Source organism: Folsomia candida, unplaced genomic scaffold, assembly GCF_002217175.1.
Source record: "Folsomia candida strain VU population unplaced genomic scaffold, ASM221717v1 Fcan01_Sc011, whole genome shotgun sequence".
Taxonomy (NCBI): domain Eukaryota; kingdom Metazoa; phylum Arthropoda; class Collembola; order Entomobryomorpha; family Isotomidae; genus Folsomia; species Folsomia candida.
In genome coordinates, this window is record NW_019091203.1 from 607,218 (window position 1) to 629,737 (window position 22,520).

Below are 22,520 nucleotides of genomic sequence, written 5' to 3' on the forward strand. Positions count from 1 at the left end.
AAATATGGGACGATACATAAACTCGTCCGATAAAAATTAAGGGGTGCCCAAAACACTTGGCAGAAATTAAAACTATGACTAATACTACCACTTTTGGAACAACTTCTTCTCCAATCGTAGAAGTTTCAACCCATGTAAATCTTATCAAACCTTGACAAACAATATTATTTACCGTTACATCATATACATTTTGTTTTATAGTCCTTCTTAAACAATCATATAATTGAAAATGAGATTTCGTTTATTTCTGTTCATGTTTTCATTGAGTGTGTTTTTCATAGCGTTAAAGTCAACAGAGGGCGACTAAGATATTTGAGATATTTTCAAGTAATTTTATGTATAAACATGAATACAAAACATGTGCAATTATGTGTGCATATTCTTGGGTTGCTAGCCACAAAACCTGGTGGGGGAAATGTTTCCACCTGGCTAATGCATTTCCACACAAAACCTGATGTCGCAGATTTTAGAAATTTTAAATCCGGTGGAATCATTTTTACTATGAGATTTTATACCCAATAAATCAGGAGTATTCACTCCTTCGCATTTTTACTCAAAATTTTTTGAACATACACTGTTAAAAATCTGCGTAACCCAGAAATAGTTAGATTCTAGATTACTCTGTGTGTAGTAAAACTAGTATCGTACAGAGTTAAGTAGCTAACCCGTAATAAGGTAACTGCAATAAATGACACGTATATGAAATTACATCTGATCTGTGTTGAACTTGTCCCACTCAGGGTTGAATTACCCTGAGTGGAGTGAAAAATAATGGGCGGTAAGGGTCTTTGTGTTACTTGGCTTTTCTACCGGCAACACATCATTTCCTCCTGAGCGGACTGTGTTCAGTTCAGTTTTTTTAATCTAATTATTTTAATTATTTAACTTTGATTAAACAAAATCTCTGACCACTTTTTAAAAGTTATAATTAAATGAGTTTCGTGGAAGTCGAGCGTTTGCTGCAACAGTGCGAGCTGCATGAATATGTCGATAAATTTAAAGGTGAGTGTAGCATGAATCATCATAATACTTGTAAAAAGATATAATTAAAAATTAAACTTTTTAGATAATCATATCGACTATGAAGAGCTGCTGTTGCTGCAGAAGGATGACCTCATCCCCTTAATTCCTAGTGTCGGACACCGAGCAAAGTTATGGAGGGTCATCAGCAAGATTATTTCAGGCCAGGTTTATCTGTGCTTCCTGTGTCGTTCTAGTTTTACTAGTTTGAATAATTTATCCATACATTTAAAGTCATTGCATAATTTAAAAGGGGTTGACCAATATCAGTGTCCACATTGTAACTGTTTTTTCGAGCGGCGAGCTTATCTAAAACACTTTCGGAATGTGTTTAGGTTGCACAATAGTTTGAATTTTAATAATTACAACTTAAATATTTCGAAACCCGACTCTGGCATAGGTAGTGTTTCAGGTAGTTCAGAGCCAGCCTCAGACGTTAATCTAAGCGAAGATTTGGATAGTTGTTATCGCCAAGCATTTGATAATCTGGAATTCACGGTAACTAAATTGTACGCTTGCATTTTAGAATCGGGCAAAATTCCAATGTCAACTTGCAATTCCATTTTAAAGGCAGTAAAGAATATAGTTGAAAAAACTATTACAAGTTGCAAATTATTAGCTGAGACAGAATTTGTTAAACTAGAAGATAAAAATGACAGACAACTAATTAACTTAATATCAATGGATGGGCTGATTTCAATTTTTGATAAATTTAGCAGTAAATACAAGATGGACAAGTATTTTTTACAAAACCGTCTTATGTTTAGTCCCAATGAAATTACCCTTGATACTGATATCGTTTTTAAAGCGACAAAAAGTCGGAAAAGGAAGCAAGTTTATGAATGTGTGACTATGCAGTATATTCCGATTAGGTCGTCAGTAGAACAGTTATTAAATAAACCCGGGTTCTACTCCACCTTACAAACTGGCAAAAGATATAACGGAGAATTTTACTCTTGTTTACGCGATGGAAAACTAGTTAGAAATTTTCATAACGCCCGTGATATTATATTTATAACTCTTTATTATGATGATGCCGAGGTCGCAAACCCTCTAGGATCAAAAAGTGGCAAGCATAAACTTGCCAATTTTTATTTTTGCATTAATGACATGCCTCAGCACTATCAGGCGAAACTTGATGGCATAATTTTATTGGTCACCTTAAAGTCGGAGGATTTGAAATTATGCACTCCAAATGCAGTGCTTAAAGTAATTTATGATGAACTTTTAGATCTTTGGAAGAATGGGATAAAATTTGTATATAATAATGAAGAATTAAATGTAAAAATTGTATTGGCACAGGTTTGCGGAGATAACCTCGGGTTGCATTACTTATTGGGTTTCTCGGAGGGCTTTAATGCAAACTGGCCTTGCCGTAGTTGCAAGATGCATAAAAAAGATTGCCAAACTTCTGTTTTAGCAGACAAGTCCAAAACCAGAAACAAGGATAATTTCGAGTTAGATATAGGGCGAAATAATTTGAGCGAAACAGGTCTAAATTTCGAATCCATTCTCAACAAATTGCCTTATTTTCATGTTACCAAAAATTACGTCTTTGATATCATGCATGATCTGTTTGAGGGTGTCGCACCTGATTTATTTAAACTTGTCATTATGCATTTAATTGAATCAGGGAAACTGACATTTGACAAACTTAATCACAGATTGGAGTCATACGATTTTGGCAGGCATTATTCTAAAAGTAGACCCTCACAAATAAAATTGTCATTTATGAAGGGAGAGACAAAAGCAGGACAAAATGCTTCCCAAAATCTATGTCTGATTCTTTACTTCCCATTATTAGTAGGAGATTTGGTAGATGATGGTGACAAGATCTGGTCATTATTTCTTCTGTTCCAAGAAATTGTTTGCATACTATTATCGAACAACATTACAAAGGGTGGAGTTTTAATACTGGAATCCTTAATTTCTGAATTTCTTCATAGTTATCAAGTACTATTCAAAAAACCTCTCAAACCTAAGCACCACCACATGGTGCACTACGCACATGCAATAAGCCAAATTGGACCGCTTCGCCAATTTTGGAGCATGACGTTTGAAGCTAGACACAAGTTCTTTAAGACAGTGGCGCATACAATGGGTAATTTTAAGAACATTCCGAAATCCCTTGCATACCGCTTTCAATTATCTCGCTGTTTCAAATTACTAGCTACTGAGACGTTTTCTCAGGACAGTTTTACTACAAGTGAAATAGAAATTGTCAAATTATCTCAAATTTCCGATAATAATATTGTAGGAGAAAGATTGATGAAGAAGAGTAGTGAGGAAATTTCAATAGTTGACAAAATAACTAGAAATGGATCAATCTTTGAGATAGGAAGTTTTGCTTTATTGGAATATGATACTCAGTCCTCGGTTTTTGGCAGCATAAAATCTATTATTATAGATGATGATGAGTGCTATTTCTTAGTTGCAAAATACAATAGTTCGTTCAACGCTAAGATTGGTTGTTTTGAACTGGAAGAAAGCACGGATATCGAACTGGTGAACTACGATGTCATTAAATATTTTCAATGCTTCTATTCCTCTATTTCGTTTGATAATGATTTAAAACAGTTTATTATGCTGCCTGTGAAATATATCTAATACAATTTATATTTATTGTGTGCCTTCTTATTAAACCCTTTGAAATTAATTGTTGAATTGTTAAATAGTTTATTAGTTGCGATTTATTTAGATTTATGTATAATCTACGCCGGTCTTAAATTTTTATAGGAATCGCAGTCGTCATTGTTCAGTGCATCACTTGTGGATGAGGTCGAGATGAACGAACGAGGACTTCAACTTTCTCCGAGTTTACTATCCAAAAGTCGAAAGGAATTCTCTAGTTGTAACAGAAGCTACCCGAAGGAAATTATTATGGTAATATTGTAAGCATTTAATTTACATTGTCATCATTTTAAGCAATTGGTTTTGATTATTTGATAGATGTTAGATCCTCCGCTATTAATTCCACCGTTTTCACAAGATAAAGGACTGAATGATAATGAAATTGCTTCCGATCACGATGTCGGCCAGGCACAAAATCAACCGATATCTCTTGCCCTCGATGAATCTGTATTTATACAAAATCCTGCCACCAATCAACCGGTTACATTGATTGTAATAAGATTCTTAATGTAATTCTTAATTCGTAATTCTTATTGTATGAAGATGACAAAATATACACTGACGATTTCATTTCAGAATGTAAACGACTCAATTTATCCTGGAGATATTCCACAGGCGGGGAAATCCGGTCACAAGAAATACTACGGTTTTGTAAGTGATTTAAATATTTACAGTATAAATAAGTATACAATCTCACTTTAATGTAAGCAATTTTTGTTTATTCAAGGATTTGAAGGAGGTGCTACAGAAAAATGAAGGCGCCAGAAATGTAATAAATTGCAAAATTCCTACTAGCAAGTTCATTCTAAGGACGGATCGCCAATATATTGTCAATTGCTTGGTCGATGCTATTATTTGCACCCTGGGATCCAAGTTAGTAGACACAATGAATGCAAATGGTTTTAATCAAAATTTTAATTCATAAAAATTGATTCATAAAATATTTGATTTTTTACAGTCCTAGCAAAGACGCTCTCGAACAGCTTGCAAAAGATCTGGTTCGCCAATACCCGGCTTTGGGACACCCAAGTAAAAAGGAATTTGGCTGGCAGATGTATTTTTTTAATTCAAGTCATGGAGGCGGCCCGCATGGCTTTCTTGAAGAGCGATTGAAGAGTCAAAGAAAAAAGTTGCACAAGCATAAAGAAAAAGTAATCATGGAGTCAGATAACTGTTCACTTTGCTGGGATTCTGAGGAAGAAGGTAAACTTGGTATTCGGAGTGAAATTAAAGTAGCGAATTACGTTAATAATTTTGAAGAAAGTAATTTGCGCTAATTTTTGCACAGATAATCCCGATGTTGATTATAAGACGTTGGCATATCTTAAACATAATAATGGACCCGACATTCCAGCATTAATGAAAACGACAGTATTTATGCGCCGTACAGTCATTCGCGACAAAATGCGATCTGGAAATATTGCAGGATTTCGTGACATTGCAACTGTTATCCCAAGACTATTTGATTTGGAAGGAATGGTAATCAGTCATGCACGCTTTTGCTCTCGTAATGTGTCTCATAATTTATTATTATATCAATGTTTGATTTCCAGATTGTCCAGGATTTTAACATTCGTCATCCTGGGCTTTCACTGATTCTTTATGACCGTTGGCCAAACGCATCAAAGTTACTGTTTCGGTACGCTGAGGAGAGTGATATTGACTACGACAAGAAGCTTGGAATTAAAAAGCCAAGGTGCGACTTGACTGATGGTAGGTGGTATTTTTCCATTATTACACAGCAGAGTACTACATTAATTTAATTGTTATATTCATTTCAGATGATATTTCTCTTATCGCCTATTGTCTGCTGCCTCACATTCTTCCTTCAACTGCTAGAAAAATGGTCGATAATACAAACGATCGAGCCCAAAGTTTGAACGAAACTAATGACACTAGTCGCAAACCAAAACGACGACGCACAGTAAAGGCTTCCGACTTAGATTCAAGAAATAGCATGATAATATTTCGATCGGTACTAAATGATCTATATACACCTATCTAAATTTGGAGTTAAATATGTTATGTAGCTCAAAATATGTGACTTGATTCGTTTCAGAAAAATACACATGTTGCCGACATTTTACAAGAAAATACTGCTGTGGCTCCATGTATTCTAGCGCTCGGATCTACGTTCGACTTAAATATTGATAGTTTTTTTGTAATTCTTGATAAATTTGCTATTCCTTGTGGAAATAGCTTTCTGGTAGCCTTAGACACGTGCCTAAAATGTTTTACTGTTTTTTATTTACCTCTGCCTGTAGAATCTAAAAATTTGTGGCTATTTTTTGAGCATGGAATAGCTGGGAAACCAATTGATGATAACTCAATAGTCACCCCAGTTATTCAGGCACTCATTGGGCAAATTCTTCCACGGCTATGATATTTCAAATATATTACTCATACTATTTGTAACTCGTAAAATGTTTTGTTTTAATTTGTTTTATTCCATTGTTTTAATGATGTGTAATGAATAAGAATAAATGAATTAAATTTCAATTAATTGAATTTACGAAATGCGTATAATTAATTACAACTACGGCGAGGGTTTAGCTAACCCATGTACAAGTAAAGTAGTAACCCGGTAGCGGGGATAAGTTTGCCCTGTGTAGAGTTGAACTCTACCCAGCTCAGGCATGCATCTAGGCATGCATCTGGTACGGGTCTACCCCTTTACCTAATACAGGCAAAGTTGGTTACCTTTTATCACTTTTAGTCGATATTCCCTGCTCAGAGCAGGATCACTTTTAGTTCCTGCTCGTGTAAGGTTTTACACTGGCTGGGGTAAATATTTTTTAGAGTGTATGTACATTTGTTTAGCCGAACGGCAGTTATTTTGTTTAAGTAACACTAAACGAATATCTATTCAAGCCGACCTAAATATTGGATTTAGTCTTCGTGGAATGTCATAATTATGTCCGAAACCGTGGACTAAATCGAATTATAATCTCAAAAATCCCTAAATTACCTATGTGTGTATTAATGTCTTACAAACATACAGCTTTATAGAATAATTGCATACTGGTATCAACCTTGTCTTCAAAACCTATGGTAGCCCGTTTTAGACCAACTTAGACTAAATGATAGATGATTCGAATACAAGCCTAACGGGACTTCAAAAACTCAAAAGAATAACAAAAAATTGCTAGGTCCAAACAAGAACCGGATAATTGACCCTATATTTTATTAATTCTTGTATTTTTTGGAAATTTTCTCTTGTGTATACACATTTTTAAAATAGAAAATATCCACTATGGAAACATCAGACACTCAACTGCAATGGGTAAAGCAATTATAAAGATAAACACGGGAGGAATAAGAATTATAAGACTCTAAATAGGTATGAGATTTCGGAAGTCGGACAGTTTGGCGAAAACCCTTTTGGCGAAAAAAATTCGCCAAAGAAAAATCCCGTTTGGCGAAAAAGAAATTTCACCCACTTTACGGCATTTTTAGAACAAGGGTTTCAAAGTACCTTTTGGCGAAAAAAATGTTACATTTGGCGAAAACGAAGATTTTATGAGTATGTTAAATCATAAAGATAATACTACAAGAATTTTCTATGAACCTATTTTCTTAATTTTCATATCTTAATGTATTTGAATGAGCACGTTATCGAATTCTCCTCAGTAAAACAAAGGAATGTTATCAAATTTTCAGTTTATACATAAAAGACCAGGTCAAAAACTATAATCCTTCCCAAATTATAGTAGACTTTGAGGTGTTCCTTGAAACTTCGATTTACGGATGTAAATAAAAGTAGATGTTTATAAAATTGATTGACAGTCCTACCCGTACAAAAGAAGAAAATATAGGAGATTGGATCACTTTTTTCGCGAAGTAATGAGTAAATATAGGACTCGAGCTAATAATGAAAAATTGGTAACTTGATTATCCAAACTTGCCAGAAGCTCTCCAGACTATAAGTCCTAATTTTCTGGAATTTGAATTATCTAATAGTTTATATATACAATTGTTTTAATTTTAAGGCGTTTGACATGATTAAATGCAAAATTTATATTTCTCCAAAGGTGCTTTTACGAGTTTTTAATTTTCGCCATATGTGACAAAAATTTCGCCATCCGGGACTTTCATCATATTTTTTTTACCACTTTGGCGAAAATTTATTTTCGCCAAATCGGCTTTCGCCAAACTGTCTGTCAATCGAGATTTCGGCTGATGAACGTTTTCAATTACATACGTTATGGCAATCATCATGACTGAGGATGGTCGAAGTATAACGCGAGGTTCGATTACAAAAGTTAAGTTTCAAAGTGCACCCAGAAGTCAAATTATGGTGTTACACCAAGCACAGATCACCACCTCGACACTGAAGCAGGGTGGAACGCGTTCAGTATGGATAGTTTCGGTTTCTTTACACGCTTCATACTAACATTAATGTTTCGCTAGACGGCATGTTCGATAGAAAAGAGCGACAGACGAATATGTGCTGCCGGTGTCAGATTACTGTTACTTATAATTATTTACATTCGGCGTAAGTGGAATCATTGCCAAATACTAATTTTAACGATCATGCTACATGTACAGTAATGCAGCAATTGCTTTGCAATCGGTATTAGGCGAAAATTGGAGACATAAAGTGTACAAACTAAAAAAGGGAGTCGAAAGCTCAATTTTAGTATATTAATTGTTGTGAGTGTTTCATTTCTGGTAATTATACACGTTTCATTTAATGCACACACTTGGCAGACTACAGAAACTAATATGTGGTTAAAAACTGCACAGTTTGTTAATATTAACAAACGGTTATGGCCGATGAGACTTGCTAATGGAGCGCTGTGTTTGAGAAAGCTTACGATAGGAAAAATCAGGATTTTATTCAAATATTTAAATAACTTAAGCAAAACGAAATGAGTCCCAAATTATATTCCCGAGGGGTATGTGCGTCTAATCAAATGCCGGCTTCGCGTTGCAATGCGTTGCCCTACATTGAATGGTCGACGTGACGGCTGGGATAGTAGACCACGGATACATTGTAACAGCGGGAATCTTACTGATAAATCTTGGTAATGGGCCGTAAATGGTTAAAAATCTTTGGGGGTGGAGCAACTAGTAGTTGTAAAACTGTGGGATAGACTGCTCGTACGAACGAACGAACGACGACGAACCTCCCTCGCTTCAAAAAGTAGTACAAAATCAACGTGAACAAAATAGCTTGTCAAAAATGAAGTTGTGTCCCGAATTTCTAAAATATTTTCAATCTAGAGTCTAAATTCGTACCGGGAAAGTTATTTCAACTTTTACAGTTAAAAGTCGCACATGCTAAGAATGTAAAAATGTACATATTCTCATACCCCTAATTATTAATTGCTGGAACCATCACACACCTTCGTTTTCAAATATTTGAGTGCATTAAATTTACTTTGTCAATCGTACTGTTCATACGAATAAGTTGTGCTTATTGTTTGTTTGTCAGTAGTTCTACAAAAGGGAATGAGTAGTGAAAGATAGGCAAGTAAGACTTTACATACGTAGAAAATATTACGCGAAAAGTTAGCACAAATTAATACCTATATCTTCTTTACACCTTACTTAAAACGATTGCAAATAATGACATCTACACAGAGAAGAAATGCCGCTTCTGTTGTTCCCTCCTGGTGAGGATTCATACCGACTGACGTTGTTCCATTAAAAAAAATCTGTTAACACCGAGCCGGATTATCATTAATGATTTCTCGTTTGACATGGCTACGAAATACAACACACTAATACTCATAGTAGGTATCTGTTCTTGTTTATCAGAATATCTTGTGAAAGGCTTGGAAATGAATTGTCACTTTGACAAGAGTGAGTTATGCAAACTAGCAGATGGAAAATTCTTCACCGGAGGCATGAAAAATCTAAATGACTACTGTGTATCAGTAGGTACTTTTTTAGTTGAGAAACACTTGGCATCTGAACTAATTAATGATGTAATTTCTCCGGGATTGGGCCCGTATAACAAATATAAGGATTCAATCATAAAATACGGAAATATCAAACTGATCTGTTAGTTACTTCTTCAATTGAGTGCGTTGTCTATGGTACCCTATTTTTCTGTGAGGTGAGAACTTAAATATTTGAACTTGTTATACTTATTTTCTAGTTGTAACTGTATGACAAAGCTTGCTCTAGCTTTCGCGCGTAAATGTTGTCTATATTTTTAAATTGTTTCTGAAGTTCTGGTGTTCACCTTGCCGGAATCCCAGTACCACAAAGCCCGAAAAATCCCCTCTTTGAGTCACAGGGGGAGACTGCGAACATTCGTGATTTTGACCTGAAAATCGTGTGAAGTCGTCACGTAGTGCCGACTATATGTTGGAAATTGGCCAACGCCTCGAGGAGCACCGCAATGCATTTCCAGTAAAGCTGGTAGGTTTGTCACTATTTTCTCTTTTACATATGTTTGTAAAGAATGAAAAACTAACAATAAAAATGTGTGCAATTTCTTTGTGTAATGGCGAAGTCCGCCGTATGGACCATCAACCACGAACCGACTAAGATTATGAGGCTCAAGAATAAGCATCACGTCAAGAATGTGAAGAGAACCAGCATTTTCTGGTCATCAAAACTCTTTGAAAAATCGATTTCTGGGTGTGTTAATCTTTTAGTTGTGAAAAGTACGACTTTGTACACAGTAGTACTTTAATATTGTGTTCTGCAAAATGAGAATAATTCTATGTTTTAAAATTACAGACTGCTTTACGTGCGTCCATTTTTCACTGACCGTGGATTCTACCAGGTCGTATTCTTACGGTTTTGAAAAATCGTTATGATACCTTGAGAATTTGGCAGTGACCTCCAAGGTGTGCTACTCTGTGGACCCCACATCCTAACCTGTCTTGTGGGAGACCTCAATCATGCAAAATAAGAAAGGTGCAAAATCTTGTCAATGATAAGTGTATGGAAGGTTGAACCAAAGGATATTCTGCATAAGTGATTGGTAAACTAAATATATCGTAAAGTTTCCTGTTTCTGCCCAACTTCCAATTTATCCTGTAAATATAATGCTGTTGCGACTATCTGAATCTGCCCAACTTTTCAAACTGTTCATTGCTTTTCAAGCTAATGAAAATCCTGTCAATTTCAATTTTCGAAAAGTTAGGGTGCAACATGGGTGCAACAAAAATTGCCGCATTGTGACCTCGATTGAGGTTATTCCCCAATAAATTTCTTGCATGTTACAGTATGCATGAAATTTATATGCAGCGCTTCCCTTTTATTCAAAGTAAGAAGCCCAATTTAAACTCTAAATGATTAGATTTAGTCACGATCCGAACATAAGATGCGAAACTTGGAAAAAGAATGTAGAGTAAAACAAACTCGCTGCTGGAAAACTATGTAAATAGATTGCATGCACACTTAAATAATATTATTATGAGCGTAATCTTTTGCATTGCAAAAATTTAGGCACGAATGTTCAGAGGAAATTTTGATATAAAAATGTTTAAATAAGCTCCATTTTAAATGGCAGTAGGGCATAGAAATGCCTACAGAAGAATTAAGAAAGGTCGCAAATCTCGTAAAATAATGGCTGCAAAATTCCTGAAAAAGCTTAAAATGTTTCTCAGAATTTGTTAACCCCGCGTTTGAATAGAATTCAGTTATCCAATATGTTTATAAGCTCTGCACCAACACAAGACGTTCCCAAAATTTCTAAGTAATTCATGCTTTTATGTTTCATGGTGTGGTACATATGTAAATGTGTATCATTGAGTTAAGGGTTTGGTTTCGTTTAATGGAAAGTAGAATATGCAAATATATGTAGTTAAAGTGAGGCCAAATGCTAATTACTTCTTTAACCTAATTAAAACTAAATATTTCATACATATTATCAAATTAATACGAACGATTTTCCCCTGAATGTTGTCCTGTTTCGTCGTCAAGATCTTTGATTAATGCGTAGTCCGCGTAAAAATGTCTTTTTCCGTTACAAATTTCAATCTAGAAAGATCATACACCGAAATCACTAATGATTTTCGAAATTATTCATAGCCACGAACTATTTTTTTCAACTAATAAATATACACTCACCGTAATATATATCTCCCACTTGAATAAATATAATTAATCGCCACTCCGACTAGAACCCAAGGAACGGGTGAATTACACGTGGTAATTTCTCAGGAAAATTTTGTTGCTCTAAAACGAAACATTTTTAGAAATTAAAACTTTAAGATCCATCAAAATTTAGACGGGGAAATTGTACATGTACAAATTCATTTCTTTCAAAAATAGTGTACCTCGAATTTTTATTAATTTCCAAATCCGAGTTATTCCAAGTTCACTCGTTTGTTGAGAAGCTGGCTAAATTCTGGAAGAAACACATATTTACTAAAATTACATATTTCTATATTTAAATAAAACTCTAATTCATTTCCGCTCCAAAGTTATGTACCTTTGAAACGCCCAATTCTACATAATACGGTCCATCGCAGTTGACAATCTTGCTTAACAACAATCTACATAAATTGATTCAAAGCATAAGAATAATTAAACATATTTACATAATTTCCAAATTATTCGGTATAGTACAAAAATATATATGTATTAAAATTATCAGAAAATTTCATCAATAAATTGACATCTTACCAAAAATAACTAGTATAAACCTGCTTTCTTCACTGCTACACACCACACTTAACCGCCCCCACCTCAAACTCCCCACCCCCCATTTTATCTTAACTTGTATTTTATAGCTTCACATTTTCAAGTGGGAAATAAGTTATTTTACGTAATAACAAGAGCAAGGACACAAAACATAAATGGCTGCCTATTTCCGGCGTTGATTTATTATCCAGAAGGAAAAGTGAAAGTATATACATAGAGTTGGGTACAAATTTAGCATTAAAGTCACCGATTGAGTGTAGTTTGTACACTAAGTAAATGAACCCATGATAATGCATATTTAAGTACAATCTACACCAAAAACTTTGCCAGCGGGTGGTTCTCTTTGTCCTGCAGGGGTACGTTCATTAGTGACGACATCATTTTAGTTACTCTTGGTTGCCGTATCTCACGCGGGCTAACATACATGGTGACAGTGTCAAAAAGTGTCAGTAGTCATAATTTTGATGACAATCTTAATGCACGGAACTGTGCTTACCGGTTTACTCGCATGCGATATGGAAATTTAGCCCTTCAATGCTTAAAATAAGCTTTATTTTTATTTTTCGTATCAGTAATTTGCATAGAAACACGCAGGAAAATATGCCATCTTAACAAATAATTTTTATTCAAATAAATATAAAAAATGTGTTTCAGTATTTATTATTATGTCCAAAAATAAAACTAGTTTACAAAATGTGCTGTTTAACTAAATATACATAATTTAGTATTTCTAAACCAAAGTCGATGACAAGTTCCATGCAAACGTAAATACATAATAATGCACTTTTAAATTCATAATAAATATACAAAATATATATATGATTAAAAGTATTTTTAAGTTTCAAATAGGACATTAATTCGTAAATTCTAGTAACATTAAACCTTACACAATTGGACCTTAAATACATATTAAAGTACACATCTAATACTATCTGCGTAACATGAACTGCATGCCGATTAAAACCAAATAATCCATAGCAAAATAAGAGTCTCTTATTTCTTAATGAACCAATATGCAAACGTGTTTAACGCGAAGAATAATTATTAATCTCAAAGGTTATCTCGTACGATTTAATTTTCAGGCTCAAAATTGTTAGTCTATATTTCCCATGAAAAAAATTTGGTTTATGAAACCATTCCACTTTGGCATAATTTTATTCCCTCGCGGACCAGTCGTTATAAATAAGTATTCAACCCAGAATCAGATTTAACCTACATAAATATTTAACTGATTAAGTAGAAAATTCGTATTCATATTAAGTGATTTTGTCGGAGGAAAGTAAACTGGAAAAATTGGAGAGACTAAATGAAAATAACATATTTTTCTATTTAGATGTGTCTACCGGTAAATTACACATCTAAAACAGGGAAATATTATTCATCTCTGAAAAATTACCGTTTTATCAAAGATGATAGATAGAGGAGATTTCGAAATTTGCATAACAGATAAAGGTATAAGTATAGAAAAATAGATGTGTCTTTTCCCACATATTGAAATTTGTATACATATGTATGTATGTGCAAATTCAGTGTGTCCATTTTTCTGCTATGAGTTTTGCATTTTAATTCCCAATTTCGGCCAACGCAAATATTTACGTCAATATTTAAATCTAGCTTTTGTTTATTCTCGTGACATTAATTCAGTCCGAAGCTTAACAACATATTTTATTAAGCCTTCCTTAAAGATCAAAATTATTAAAACTAGACATACATAATTGCAAAAATCCCAAGTTTTTGCGTAGGATTCGAAGTTTAAGGTGTTTCATTGTAGGCCAAGTAAGACTAAATGGTAGATTATTCAAGTGATACTTTTTTTATATAACTCAATACGATATCTAGCGTAAAAAATGGATTCCTGGTCAGTTTAAAATCCAGAGATTTTATTTTAATGGGTGTAAATTAGCGATTCGTAACAAATTCTGCCAACATACATATTATTAGAAGAGAATACCTACATCAAAAGCATGTACGGGTACACGAATTTTATACTTTTTTTGTGTCTCTATTGGTCTGTATTTCGTTGTCTTTTTATTCGAGAACAAATAACTATGCAGCTGCTTTGCAAGATTAAACTATGGAATCTAATGCGACAAACCTCTCCCCAAACCTTTAACTATTCTATTTCTTGTATTCTCTATTTTTGTACTTTTTATATATTTAATTACACGTTATGCATGCACCCTAAAGAAAATATTTTTTCGTGGATATGGTTAATACATACGAGTGTTTGGACTTTCTTGTAATTGATTTTGTCGAAACTGAGGAATACCTTTCATCTGTTTCATGGATCTTAAAATACTTTGAATATTTTCTAGCTCATTTTAACTTATCAAGTCGTCATGTGTCACTAAGACGGTGATTATTAGCTTGTTGAATCTAATCCCTGAAAGTAAATTTAAACTTAATAATTATTACATTGTTGGAAATCATCACTAAAAGTATGATGCCCGTGTTTGAATAAAACTAGAAATTTTCATCACTTAGTCACGTCAATTTTTGTCCCCATTATTATAATAATACTCTCATTATTAGGAAAACCAGATATTCCATTTTAGACAAGCTTAGACTACATGGTAGATGATTCGACTACAAGCCTAACAAAATCAACGCAATTCAAGATCCGTGCGAAAATTAGTTTCGCGTAAACAAGAAATAAAATATCTTAGTATTTATCAGATTGTGGAGTTTTATCTTGTAAATATACAATTTTTACAAGGACAATTACCGTCAAGAACAGGTTCATACTTACGGATACCTTGAAATTTAACGGGGTAATCAAAATTAAAATATTTTAATTGTAAGAAATTAAAAAAAAGTTCCAAAAACTATACGTTTAAAGTATAAAAGCACGTTAACCCCAACGGAGTCAGGTTATTCGAGATTTTTCCTCGTACAAAATGCTCTTTTGAAAAATACCACATCTTCCTGCTCAATCGTGTCATAATTGCAGTTTAATCGGGCTAACACCTTAATTTCACTGTTTACAAGTTTTGCATTTTAAAGACCATTTTATATATATTAACAAACAACTCTAAAGCAAATGTACTAGAACGAAAGCTTTGTTCTCGAACTGAACTTTATTTCGTATTCCTGGATTTGTATTCATTCTCTACAAAAAAATCATATCTTCATACTACATTAATATATGCGTGAAAGTGGCACATGCTAAAGGAGCTAAGTGGGGTATAGAAAATTGAAATTTTTGCCCTACAAATTCATGAACGTCATCCGAATAATCGTTGCAAAATTCCTTATGAGGTTTAAAATTGTATAGCCAATCTGGAACAGGGCTTATGAGTAGAAATTACCAGATAGTTTTTAAACTTTATAAAAAATGTAACGTATTTCCAAAATTTAGAAATATCATCAACCCCTTATCCTTTATCTGTATCGTTTTGGAACTAATGATTTTGGGGAAAGAAGAACATGCAAAAATATGGAGTCAAAGTGACGTTTAGATTCTAACTTCTGCTTTTACTTAATTAAAACTAAATAATTCATTGCAGAGTACATTATAAATGATTTAATACGAACGGTACCCGGCTACAAGGTGTCCTTTATTGTCCTTTATGTAGAACGTTGTAGTGAACTTCCGCATTGGAGTAACGTTGTCAGGTAGGTTTTCAATCTATAACGATTATTAAATGAACTGATTAATAAATTTCAAGGTTATGCATAATGTTATGCATACATAATTATGTTTTTTTAAGTTATGCATACATAACCACGAATTTCTTTAAATTTATATTCACTCACCGAAATAACTGTAGGGTTCCATCAACCAATTAGATTTAAGCGGGGTTGCAGCTTGAAATCAAATTTGGTAATGGGATTGTAATCATTTCAGAAAAACTCGTGATCACTAAATCTATAAATTTTGACAAATTAAAACTCCATCTTTAAAAATCGGATAAGAAAATTGTATCCATGCAAATTAATTAAAATAAATTGTGCACCTCAAATTGTAAAAAAAATTCCGAGTCCAACGTTTATTAAGGTCACAAGTAGGTTGAAAAGGGTACCTAAATTATTAAAGTAAAACAAACTCAAATTACTCAATGCCTCATTTTTCAATACTCGTACACATTTCAAAAGAACACAAATTAAATTTTGTTCTAAACTTAGGCACCTTTTTCTTAGGTGAAGCCATGGTGATCTAACGATTAAAAAACACCTAAGTATGCATTTACTACAACGTTCAAAACTGACAAAATCACATTACTTTACCATTTCTTAACCGATTTATGTGAAATAAGTTCCGAGAGTTAATTATGATGGTCTATTTTTGGATTCCAACTCTGGTCGGTTGTGAGCCTACCCATTTCTGAGATATTCTCAAAAAACAACCTCCAAAAAGTGACTTTGCTTTATACGAAAAAATTGAGGACCTAAATCAAAAATGTACTGTGAAAAAAGTTTCTAAATATTTTTAGCTTTCAATTAACTTTGAGATAATCAAGATCGGATAAGAAATGGCCGCAATATTCATAAATGCATGTATCACTGCTCACGTGGTGGTATTGCATATTGCTATGGTTCGTTGCTATTGCGACTATTTTAATCGCACTTCCCTTGGCTTCACCTAAGCCGCCCGTTTTAGGGATCTATCTTGTAAACGCCTGATTTTGAGTAATTTGAAAGTTCGCAATTGTCCTTCGTAACGATCTAAATTAGTCCAAATGTTGCATGTTTAAATATAATTCGAATATTACATATTCATTACGTTAAAACCAGCGAAACAAATCTTCCAAAATTTACAACAACTTCCATGAAATAATTCACAAATACATAATTGTTACATACCTCAAATAGGTAAACCTGGCGTCTCAACTCTCCCAGGCAACCACCCCCACTCCGAATCCCCCTACATTATCTCAAAATGTGACAACTTAACATTTTCTAAGGAAATAAATTATGTCGTGACGAAGGCAAGGATAGAAGATAAATGGCTGCCTTTTTCGAGTGTGAATTTATCCCGAACGAAATGTGAAAGTAGCTTGGGTACAAAGTCAACATTAAAGCGACCGGTTGCGTGGAGCATTCCAAATGCTGATTCGTTCACGTATTACGTCGCCAAAAAGGTCACTGGTTGGTTTTCGGTCGCGTATGTATGTATCTTACTCCAGTTACAGATATGTACATAGGCTTTACATGACATGGGATAGGGAAGGGGTGGGTGATCTTTAAATCAGCGTTTTTTTAATCCCGTAGTATACGAACGTTCCCTGAACCAAAGGACGTAATTTTAGCTTTAGGTCTTAATTTCTCCTCAGTTACGGTATTTCACGCTTATGTAAAATAGGTAATTTGTTATAAATACTATCAAAATCATGTTCTTAACGACGTTACTTATGCATGAAGCCGGTTTAGTTGCATGCTTTACGTTATGACTCATGAGATAATAAAGGCTTCAGCCCTTAAGGGCTTAAAATAGTCTTTATATACAACGCATTTTCGGCCTTCCTATGAATTGGGATAATTCTAAGCGTTATTTTTACTTCTAACCAGGTTGGAGCAAGATACTAATTATAAATACTAATTATGGTAACATACAAATGTATCATACATTTGTTAGGGGGAAATGTTCAAGGCGGCAAAGTGTGATCGCGCCGCTAGGCGCACAGAGCTTTCTTGTGCATGCACAAATTAATTTCTGTTAACGAAACTGGTCCAAACTTAGAAATATAGAAAACAATTATATAAGTTCTAATCTCAATTTCTTATCTTAAAAGTAATTCACACACACACACAGTAAATTAAACAATCGCGTTCTTACAAGGCCAGGGAGAGGGTAGGGCAGGGAGAGGGTTGGCGAGGGTAGAAGAGGGTAGGCGCTGAGGCGCCGACGGGCGCACGCGTCGCAGATATAATATTATAATATAATATTTTAAGTAATTTGTTAAAATTTTTAATATCATAAATATGATAAAAGAAGTTAGTCGACTGCGCCCCCCCCGAAAAAAGTCCAGGAAACATACTAGCCTACAAAAAACTAATGGACTCTAACTTTCCTAGACAAACTCGGGTTTTTTCGATGTCTTTGTCTTTACAAACCACGTATTTTGGCTTAAGCGAGATAGGAAATTGAATTTCTTCTTCGAAAGCACAGGTGCAAAAATTAACATTAATTTTTCTCAAATGCTAGTCCTTCAAATGTAGAACGCAGTTTTACATGGGACCAATTTAAGTTTATTTGTCACAAGATAAAAGCATCTTCTCTTTCTAATTTGAGCCCGAACCAGGGCTTATGTAATCGTCATGTCTGTCCGTCTGTCTGTCTGTCTTTCGATAACTCTCGAACGAGTTGACCGATTGACCTGAAATTTTTACCATATGCATATTGGACAAAGTTAGGGAACGAGTTCGAAGATGGACCAAATCGGTCCAGTGGTTGACCCATGGGGGTCATCGGAGTGGGTGGGATATTATGCACCAAAATTTCAAAATCGTCGTACAAAGCGGAAATTTGGTACAGAGGTTGCTAATGGCTCCTAATGAAAGAATATGAAATTGAATTGGAAAATTTGTCAACCAGAGGTACCCGAGGGGGTGACCCGTACCGATTTTTCAAAATCATCCAATAGAGCTGAAATTTGGTGTAGAGGCTGCTAATGGCCCGTAATGGAAGAATATGAAGTGAAATTTGGTAAAATTTTTAAAAGCCGGGACCCGTTGGGGTGACCCATACCGATTTTCATAGATTGTCGCAAAAAGCTGAAATTCGGAACGGTGATACTTAATGGCTTCGCATGAAATAATATAAAGTCAAATATGAACAAAAAGTAACCAGAGGGGAGCTAAGGGGTGACCATACCGATTTCTAATATATTCAGCTAAAATTTAGTGTGGAGTCGAAAAGAAACTCTGAATTAGAATATAGGAGGGTTGAATTGCGAAATTCAACTAAATTCTAAATTTTTATACGAACAGCCTCCACTGCTCGTGGTATTTGGTTTGGTGCCAAGTAATACTACCAAGGAACGTTAGTTAATGCAAGAATTAGTGAAAAATAGTATAACATTCTGGCAAACTTGGGTTTACTAATCAATCCTGGTTCGGGCTGAGCAAAGCTGTACTGATAGGTTTTGAAAATTGGGATAACTTGAGCGTAAGGCGCGAATGTTGAACTGTTTTAACCCTAGAGTTATCAAAAACCTGAACTTTTCCAACCTTATATGTTAAGGTCACCTTAGCATGAATTCAAAAATTCGCAAAACATGCTTCTGAAGGACTTACATGATTTATTAAAAATGCACGTTGAATTATTCAACTGTCGCGTGATTTTAATATTAGGATTTATTATCAGTTTCTGAAGTTAGTATAACCTCCTGTAAATTTTCAACCAATATCGCAGGTGGATTTTTCATAAATCAAGTATGTCATTACGGAGCATGTTTTCCAATCTTTTAATTCACTGTAAAATTTTAAAAGTACTGGGAATTTGAAGCCCCAAGCTCTTAATCTAAGTTAAATTTAAGGACCCGAGTTTTCAAATAAAATGCGGGCCCTGCGCTCAGATTAGCGCATTCCGACACACAATAATTCTAGGTATGCTTATTTTTGGGGGAACAAGGTGATCTCATACAAAACAGATTTTAGGCGTCAAAGACCTGAAGTGAAAATCATCGGATTTCTCTCATGATTTTCTGGTTTAAATATAAAATACTTTAGGTTCACTCGACTTGCAAATACCTAGTACTCGCAGATATAATGTTAAAAGATTTATCGGGTAAATTAAGCAAGCAATACAATTTTTTAGAAAGTTGTACTATTTTTTATTGCAATCTCCATGCAATTGTCCTTCAGAAACGATGTTCCAAAAACTGTTTGTGACCAAGAGTGCCAAGATGATACGTCGGTAACAAAGCGTGTTGCAATTTTCACCAACATTTGGCAAAATAAAAAATTCAACATTTTGCAAGTGCTCAATAAGAATCAGAAGCGATCTCAAGATGGTCGACCGTACCATAAAATGATCCACTGACACTGGTAGTGTTGAAGAGTGACAGAAGTGGAGAGAAACGGTCAGCAAGGTCATAAAAAATTAAGAGGGTGCTGAAAACCTGAACGGCGAATCCATACCGGACCTACATACAGAAAAATCTCCTTCCAAGTGAACTGGTTAAGTAAAACTATGTCCCGGGTTGATAAACTAAACCTTGGACCTATGGCATTGCTATGTTAGGAGGAACACTTCCTAGCTGTGCGCCAAGGAAAAATAATCCCTCCAGAATCTAGGCGCTGATCATGTGGTATGTGCTTAAAGCCAATATTTTTAAAAGAGAAGTAAATGTTTACAATTGAGGCCAAATTAAATAAGAAAAAACCGTATGTACACTCTACCAGTCCAGACTATTCATAAAGATTTCAAAAATGTTCATCGTACCCACTATCCTGAATTTATGATTTTTTGATTGGAAGTAAGTCGGATGGAGTTGAAAATGTCCATTTTCTTCCTGACAGGGTGAAACCTCGTCTCAAAAATTATTTTTTGACTTTCCCAAGCCAACTGTGGCACCACTAAACCACTAAAAGAGGTCCACTAACGTCGCGGACTGATGTAATAAAGTGCTCAGAACTTGATACACAGTTAATGCAATTTCAAGAAAACTGCATATGTTTACTGCCAAAGTGTTTGGATTGCTACACAGCTAAAATTTTAATGATTCAATTCCGCTATCTGCTACAGATTGTATTTTCTTCTTCAGATTTCGCATCAAATTCTGCGCAGAGACTGCACCTACTTCCAAGCTGATTTTCTTCCAACTGTTCTTAAATTTTCGTAAGGTGTCTGGCGTTTCTGAAAGCTTAGAATATTTGGATTTAGTCAGCGTCCAGAATTTCTCAATTGGTCGCAGTTGAGGAAAATTTGATGAGTTGCCATTTTTTGGCACAAATTCAATTTTTTTCAGATGTCGGTACTCCGTGACCTTTTTGGCGTCATGGGATGTTGCGAGGTCAGGCCAAAGCAAAACTTTATTTTTTTATGATCCTTGGTAATAAACGATTCCAATCCCCCTTTAATGCATGATTTAAGATAAACCTCCTGGTTTACAGTACCCTCCAAAATAACGGGATCGGAAACATGACCAATGCTAGACATGCGTTGCCAAATTCATCATTTTTTTGGGAATTGGTCTTTCTTTTGGACTTTGTCTTCATATTTTGCTTCATAGGGGTTGGAACTATGGAAAAATGCGTTCCTGGAAGATTTGAAGGGTCGGCTGCGACGTGGGGCTCCTTGTCCATGATGACCACGTTTCCCCGAATCTTCTTCAACAATTTCTTTTAGAACGCATGAATCCTTTCCTGTTGTGTTGGTTTGTAATTCGGTGCTTATTTTTTTGCCCTGGCTATGATCCCTAGTTTATGGACTTTGATTTTGCTTAGATAGCTTTTTGAAATGTTAACCTTCCTTTCCGCGCCAGCCATTGTCGTTGATGGATAATTTTTGAAGATTTTATTTATGCGATTTTTGACTTTTGTCGTCGCTAGCTTTGCAGGTCGACCAGTGTGGACTTTGAATTTGAGTTCATTGGATTCCTCGTACTTTTTTATGTAAAAGTTGACTTTTGAATGAGGAATACCTTCTTGCTTGAAAAAGTGTCAAGTGATTTTAGAATCAATGTTTGCTCGATTTTTGTGACACTCAATCACTCTTTTCTCCAACTCTTGCCTTTCAATCCAAGTTTTTCTAGTCTTAGCCATGACTCAATAATTGGTGACATATATCAATGGAAAGCTTATAACTTGGTCTATTCAAAAATAATTTTTTCGAAATTTAATTTCGCCGTGTTCCCGCCCAGCGCGCCTTTGACGGGGCAGTCCGCGACGTTAGTGGACCTCTTTTACGTGGGTGTTTTATTATTAATTTTCAAAATGTATGTTCCACACTGTTTCTGATCAAACTTTTGATGAAATAACAAACTTCAAATACTTTTAGAATGCTGTGATTTTTTTCAGTTCTGTAGGTTAACATTAACACTAGCAATAACTCATTAAAATTTACCTCGAAAATATGCCAAAATTTACGACTTGATTTCATTATCATCCGAAAACCGTTTTCCCCTGATGTTTTTCTTTAAGTTTCGAAACGAATAATAATCACTAAGGGTCAAGTCCGGACTGCACGGGGTGTGGTTTGTGCAGGTAAAGCGATTTTCGTCTGCACTAACCCTCGCAAAATGCCAGGTATGAGGTGGCGCGTTGTCGTCTAAAAAAAGGCCAACTCTTTATTTTGACCCCACGTTTCTTTTCAA

General features: G+C 34.7%; 2 long non-coding RNA genes across 2 annotated transcripts; both read right to left on the reverse strand.

Moving 5' to 3' along the window:
* Positions 1–10,045: 10,045 nt before the first annotated feature.
* LOC110855107 lies at positions 10,046–12,456 on the reverse strand. The gene is made up of 5 exons (XR_002548428.2): positions 12,244–12,456; positions 12,050–12,113; positions 11,895–11,965; positions 11,686–11,793; positions 10,046–11,595 (listed from the first exon to the last, which is right to left on the reverse strand). It is a non-coding gene; the product is annotated as an uncharacterized LOC110855107 (long non-coding RNA).
* A 3,253-nt stretch (positions 12,457–15,709) lies between these two features.
* LOC118437023 lies at positions 15,710–18,538 on the reverse strand. The gene is made up of 4 exons (XR_004835845.1): positions 17,065–18,538; positions 16,218–16,283; positions 16,018–16,129; positions 15,710–15,889 (listed from the first exon to the last, which is right to left on the reverse strand). It is a non-coding gene; the product is annotated as an uncharacterized LOC118437023 (long non-coding RNA).
* Positions 18,539–22,520: the final 3,982 nt, after the last annotated feature.